Here is a 7,668-nt window from a genome sequence, read left to right as displayed (position 1 = left end):
CGCAAGTTATTGGGCAATTGTTTGAACATCAAAGACTAAACATTCGAATGATTAATAAATACGTTCGAACACAACTTCTTTAATCATTCGAACATTAAGAAATATTTGTTCGATCGTAATAGAATAAGTTCAAACATTTGTGGAGTATATACATTCGAATGTATGTATCGCACGGTTGTGTAGTTATGTTCGAATGTTGTTTCGAGCGTAAAGGCATGTTCAAACGTTCTTTGTTTACATTCAAACATGCCACCGGCAACGTTCAAACGATTAGCTCAAGAAGAACGTTCCAAATTCTAGAAAAGTGTTAGTTGTACTCCGAAGGTATGTTAATTTACGTTTATATGTACTATTACGTTCGAACGTATATACAGTCAAACGTTCAAATATAATGTCTCGTGGGATGTTTTAGTCCTAACGTTTGAACGTAGAACTGCAATAGTTTGAACGTTCAGTCAAATACGTTCGAATGCACTTTCACATTCGAACATATGTACATGAAAAGTTTGAATGTAATGTTTTGTGGGTCTTTTGACTCCTAACGTTCGAACGTGATTACCTACCCTTTCGAATGTCATCCTTTTACGTTGGAACGTTAAGTTCTACATTCAAACATATTTCAGAACAGTTTTAATTTGTTTCCCTTTATATATGTGTATATATATATATATATATATATATATATATGTATACTCATGTTTTTTCTTACTGTAGGATGTGGCTCATCCTTTGACAACTAAGAAATAGGGTAGGAAAGGAACCTCGGACACTTCTTGGATAGACTATAGAATTATCATGGTCGAATGCCTAGTGTATATCAACGAGTTCGACGAGCTAACATGGGAGGACAAGAGTCTGAGGTCTGCCTTTATTTCCAGAGGTTGGAGCAACATCTGCGCATTGAAAGAGAGGATATACCACTCCATGGTCCGCAAGTTTTACATGGAGATGTCGTCCATGCCTTAGGATGCAGCTACTCATACTGTGACTATACATAGTATTCAATTCGAGGTATCAACGAATGTCATCACCGAGCTACTCGGGATCTGTCGCGTATCTGAGGCATCGACTACAGTGGATGCCTAGGCTGAGGATGCACCAGATGTAGGCACATATGCATCATCTACTGGCTCAGTTGAGTCTATGGCCAAAGATGTAGACCAGTTGAAGGGTGAGGGGACTTATCAGCCTCAAAATGATGACCGCGATGAGGATTTCTTCATTCTCACTAGGAGATACCATGCATCATTCGATAAGAAGAACACATTCTCCTTGACGTTGCTGCTGCCATTTTTTCACATGTTGCATCTCATAGTTGCAACAAACGTGGATCTTGTGGCACATAAGGCCACCTTCAATAGGACTCGCGCACAGTTCCTCCTACAAGTAACACATGGAGAGCCCATTGACTTGCCACTGCAGATATTTGCGAGGATCTGTTATGAGGATCTCATCATCTCCACTGACAACCTACCGTATGGGTGATCATTACTAGGCTATTACTAGAGCGGAGAGTGGCACCCCAAGCGGAGGAGTGGTTGATTGAGCATATGAAACCCCTAGACATGACCTTACACCGTTGGAGCATTGTACAAGGAAATGGGCGTGCTCAGCGTGAGCCTTGGTGTACACCAGATCTTGTTCCTCTGACCCAGTCTGGGGCCAATGTTGCTCCACATAGTAGGAGTACTGGTCAGCAGCCAATGGGTACATCTGCAGGGGATGTGCACCCTGCTTGGGTAGATGTGTTGGTCTCAGATATTACTGTCCATATTGACCAACAAATTGTGTTAGTACAATAGAGTGTCACCGAGGGTAGCCATAGTTTAGATTTCCTAAACGAAAATGTCAACACATTGACTGAGGAATTTCATATATTTGTAAACAACATGTTGTAAGCTTTGCTGCACTTTTATCGTATTTTGTATTTATATTTTAATATATTTCTTTTTCTATACTTTATGTAATGAACAATATCATTTAATATATCTAGTACTTTTGTATTTCAATTCTCAGTCTTTTTTAATTTGAAATTCCATGTTTACTTTTAAATAGTTCACGTTCGAACGTTAATAACAATCGTTCGAACATAAACTAAATCGTTCGAACTGTAAGACAAAACGTTTGAATGAATAGTCTACACATTCTAACGTTCGAACGAATAACTTATATGTTCGCACGTAAGTGGGCTTAATGTTCGAATGTAATATTTTATACGTTCACATGTACTCATTCAAAAACGACATCATTTGAGTTACGTTTGAACGAAACACTATTATAGTTCGAACGTATAACCATTTCTCGTCCACCTTTAGTGACGGTTTCCTTCAACCGTCATACTAAAGCATTTTTTGTGACGGTTTCACGTCTGTCACAAATTCAAAACCGTCATAAAAACCTGTGTTGTAGTGTCATCAATTCTGCACGCGCGTATAGATCATGTTAATAGGTGTGTTAGTATATCATTCTTTTCTTTTCTTTGTGAGAAAACTCCGTGCATGATTTCTTTCGCGCTATCTGGGTATGGATGTGCCTTATATAGAGATGCAAGGTATGTTATATTATGGTATTCTTTCCACTTCAGATAAATATATAGAGGACATTTTCCCGGCCCCAGTATGCATGGACTCTCATTGGTCGATGTGAGGAAGATAAAAGTGACTAGCTAGTAGTTGAATTCCTACCTCAGAAACAAGCGAAAGCTTACGATGCAGTAGATGGATCAATAAAATAAGGACCCAACTAATTGGTACATGGATGAACGATCCACAAATATTTCATAACAAGGGAACTGCATAGATTCAACATAAAACATCATTTAACTTTAAAAAAAAAACACAAAACATCATTCCCCGCACTTTCTTTGATCACAACAGTAATGAAAAAGGCCGATAGACAAGAAATTGTTTTCTTAATATAGTAATAATTTTCAGTTAGTTTGCATTGATAAGGCTGTAGATATTGTTTGCATTGTGAAGAATAAACAAAGGCTCCAAAAAGTGCTGGTAATACTGCAACATTCTAATTCATCTACCCTTTCATCCACTCACATGCATGCCAAGGTTGAATACGTTCCAGATCTACGTAAGGTTATTAGATGAAAAATGTTGATAATATAAAAATAGAGTCAAAACCGTGTCATAACATGCATTGGAAATGGCTAAAGTCGCGAGGTATTTTATGAAATAGGCAAGAGCCAAAATACATGCAGCCTCAGTAATTAATGGAAGGGTTGATTGCATAAACATCCCGACAAAATGGACTATGAGTGAAACTATCCCACTAATGATCTAGAACTTGCTGGAATTAATTGTATGAATAATGCTATACACCACACTCTCATATTACTTTCTTTCTGTTTTATAAGATATGGTACATTTATCACATCTTACATATATATATATATACATATATATATGTGTATAAATAAAACAGATATTAAATAAAATAAAAAGATAATTTAATAGTGATAAATATGTCACATCTTACACATATATATATGTGGGATGAAAGTAAGATGATAGTGTGATGTTTAGAATTTTCCTAATTGTATTTATTTAGAAAATATTAATGTGACAAAGCCAATAAAGATTACAATTGCACAATAAACCCTCATCCAACAAGCTGGCAAACGTGGTGCTAATGATCTCAGTCATAGACCGACTCAAAAAATGTAGGGTTGATTGAAAGTTCAAATGATTTGTGTGGGGACGTGGAGAGAGTCAAATTAGAAGTAGTCAAACAAGAAGAGTAGAGTATATAGACGGTTAACAAACTCAATCTGATACCAAGACTCTTTGGATCATATGGCATAAGAACTTGTCTCTAAATGATATAATCGGGTTTGAACCTCCTACCTCTGTATAAAAAAATAAAAAACAAACTGAATCTGATGATTTTAATAGCTGGAGTTCTTAGAAGAAACTATGATTATTGATAGTTTCTAATTTTTAAGTACATTTTCTTTTAGGAAGGAGTTGGAAAATGAAGAGTGGATTTTCAAATAATTCTTATAAAAGAGGTGGACAAATGAAATCAATATATATATAAAGGCATTGTGATAATTATGTATTTTGATTTTTTTTTTAAGTACGCCTACCAAGTCAGCAAATAAGTTTACATGATCAATGAAAAGTGCGAAAAAATAATTAAGAGAAAATTAAAAAATAATTAAAAAATAATAATACTATATGGTAAGAAAGGAATGGCCAGATCGTTAGTTCAAGAGCCACCGACCCACTGTTGTGGGCCCGGGTAGTACTGGCTAAAATTATTTGTTTATAGTTTGATTTTTTTAACGTTATTTTTTAATCCCATTGGAATTCAAAAATCGATGTGACAGTATGATTGTCTAAAAACGGATATTATGTATAACATTGTAATACAACAATTTTTTTTTTTTTTTTTAATTCATCGACAAACAATACAAATAGCCCTTTGAGTTTGAAAAAAAAAAGGATGCAAACGATCCACACTTACACAGACCTACTTATTTAAAGAAAGAAAAAATCTATTCATAAGCCGGTTGAAGTTACCAACACCACACACCGTGACGTGACGAACTCGGTCTAGTCACCACGTCATGGTTTTACACTTCTCACCTAGATAGGGTTCCCTTCATAGATTCATTTCTCCTCGTCTCCCTCACTTCCCTCTGTTCGTAACCAAAATCGCCCAAAATCTCAAGTTCAACAACATCGTCATGCGAGAAAAGAACTTGCACCCACCAAGCCTTCGTCCCTTCAAAGAGTTTCCTCCCCGTCTCCCTCACTTCCCTCTATCTGTAACCCACCAAAATTGCTCCAAAATCACAGAGTTTGTTTTATCGCCATGCGAGGAAATGACCCACACCTACCAAGCCTCTCTTTTCCCTAGCTCAGATCCGCTACATCGCCGTGAGAGAAAAGGCTCCTCACCCACCAAGCCTCTGTTTTCCCTAAGCAATTTCTCAACATTTTGCATGTTCTCAACATTTTGCAGGTTCGTTTCTCAGCATTTTATAGGTTCTGAAAAATTGCAGGTTCATTTCTCAACATTTTGTAGGTTCCACTCGTGTGTTTCCTTCACTCTCTGGCCCTCTCGCTCTTGATTTCTCAACATTTTGCAGGTGACTCCACATCCATTTCCTTCATTCTTTTATAATTATAATTATCTCATCTCGAATTTTTTATATTTGAGATAGGATTGGATAAGAGCTTAGCTATAAAACTTGATAATGCCCCTTTATTGATCAGAAGTTCAATTATCTGCATGACTTGTTAAGGAATTGTGTGGATAGTTCCCTTTGAGCCCAAACTGTAAATTGCATTTCAACAAAGATATTGCATATAATGGACTACGAGTGGACATTGGGGTAGCTAGCTCCTTTTCGCCAGCTACATCAAATCATGTTCGGGATAATGGGTGGCCTTGTGCATATTTTTCTAACGAAATTGATGGAAAATTATATATAATGTCGGGCCATTTGATAAAGATGAATGCGAGGCCAAGGTTGTCTGTCTTCATGTCTAATGAATTTATGGCAGAAGCTGGGAAACAAGCATACCAAGCATTCGAAGGAAAACCTCAATGGAGGCAGAGCCTCTTTTCATTCATATATTTTCTGTCTCCCCACATTGCATTTCCAACCTATATTTATATACCAAGGATAAGAATCTAATTACATTTTGTTCAGACGGTGTACAATCACTCGGTTATATGAGAATCTTCTAGAGGTAGGACAGGTGTCATGCGCTTGGAAGATTCTTTCTAAATTCTGTTAGGATATTTCAGTGCTATTTTACGAGTGCTATCGTGCTCATGGTTGCACTTTGTTGCAGTAGCTGTTGTATGAGAATTAGGTGCCTTAAATAGTGTCGTTGTTTCCCATTCAAAAGTACTGAGTTCATTGGCATGTTAGGCTCGGATACTTTCGCATCTTGATGGACCCTGCAATAACAGGCATATATTAAAGAGGGAACCATGGTTTTTTTTAATAAAAAATGATGGTGTTTTGTCTTATATGCCAAGCAATCTGAAATTGATAGAATCCAAATTCAATGCGCATAACATAATTTTTAGTAAGGATACACTTTTAATCATTTTTATAGTCCTAATTTATATAATCATATTTTAAATAGAGGATATTTTTATAACCTAGTGGTTCTGCACTTATTCTCCCTAGCAGAAGAGACATTATACACGTTATACGTTGTTTGTCAACCATAACCCCGATATTACAAATATTGCATTTCCAATCCTGTGGCCTTCTATGTTTCTATATGCCAAAAAAGGAAGAACGGGATAGAAATCATGTTGATCTTGTAAGCTAGATAATATGTTAGTACAATCATGTGGCCTTTTATGTTTCGATACCTTTGTTGCTATTTTGTTTTGGGCTTTTTTCAATAGCTGTTTCTATTTGCTTCAGCAAAGGTTGTCATTTATATCAACTACGACATCAAGTCATTCATCAAGTCAATCATCATCATTTATAAAAGTTTTTCATATCTTAATGTTTGAAATTCTTACATTGTATGCAGGGAGTATGAGGTGTCCAGAAAGAGAGATGATGATTTATTGTTGTGCGAGTATGAGGTGTCGAGAAAAGAGGATAAACTAATACAGAGAGAGAATGATCTGAACAAGCAAAAGGAGGAATTTTGAAGGCGGGTCGTAGAGAATAGATGTAGTCATATATTATTGTGTTGGTATTGGATTTGTTCTATTGTAATAGTTTTTGGTTTGTTTGGATGATAGATGTATTGACCGTTATTGTAATTGCAGAATTCTTTATGAATATTTGTAATTGTGGATTTGCGTATGACAATGTCAATAACCATTTTGTATTTATGAGAATGTTACTGTACATTTTACTAGGAAAAAAATTAGTCCAGTGAAAAAAAATCTGTCTAGTGAGAAACTGGAAAAAAAAAAAATTTGTCCAGTTTAAGAACCTAAGCAGGGGAAAAAAGACACTCCAGTGTTAATAGGCATCACAAATCTATCCAGATTTTCATAAAGTAGAACAAATCTATACGGAAAACATTCTTTACAAACCCATTGACATTCTTTACAAAACTTTCTTTACAAACCCATCGAAATCCTTTCATTCTTTACAAATCATCACAAAGCCCAGCATATTTCATCACTACACACAAAATACACATAACTACAACTTCACAACAACATTCTCTCCACAATATTTCATCATAACAACAAAGATGCAACAAATTACTAAGGCACAGTTGCGACCTCCTCATTGCCCAATGCTGTTGGTTGTGTGACAGTACTACATTGTATTTCAACAAGAAAATCATCAACATTAGAACCAAGTTGATCCACTTTAGCACCAGGTTGAGCTTCTGATACCTCACCATGTTGTGATTCATCATCAAATATTTTTCTACAAGTCTAAATTTCAAACAAAAAAATCCACATCTATTAGAAATAAATATGCATGCAGTCCAATAAATATATAATTAAAATGAAAAAGATTTACTACCTATTTGTTTCTTCTTTTGGTCACAACCTTCTCCACAGGCGGAACCTTCCTTTTTTACGGAGGCCTTCCTTTCCCTCGGACAACGTGTGAGCTTAATATTTTCTTACCCTTGTCCTTGGACATGTTTTCCTTGACCTTGCTTGAACCAAACTCAAGAGGTAATCCTTTAAAGTTATTCTCAAACT

General features: G+C 35.9%; 1 protein-coding gene across 1 annotated transcript in view; it reads right to left on the bottom strand.

The window, feature by feature from the left end:
• Window positions 1-4,457: 4,457 nt before the first annotated feature.
• Window positions 4,458-7,668, bottom strand: part of LOC121236389 (UPF0481 protein At3g47200-like) — a 61,504-nt gene continuing 58,293 nt past the window's right edge. The window contains exon 6 of the mRNA XM_041132805.1: window positions 4,458-4,485. The gene's annotated coding sequence lies outside the window, so the exon portion shown is untranslated. The remainder of the gene's footprint in view (window positions 4,486-7,668) is intronic.

The sequence above is a fragment of the Juglans microcarpa x Juglans regia genome, chromosome 6S (genome assembly GCF_004785595.1).
Source record: "Juglans microcarpa x Juglans regia isolate MS1-56 chromosome 6S, Jm3101_v1.0, whole genome shotgun sequence".
Classification (NCBI taxonomy): domain Eukaryota; kingdom Viridiplantae; phylum Streptophyta; class Magnoliopsida; order Fagales; family Juglandaceae; genus Juglans; species Juglans microcarpa x Juglans regia.
This window is presented reverse-complemented; position numbering and strand designations above follow the sequence as displayed.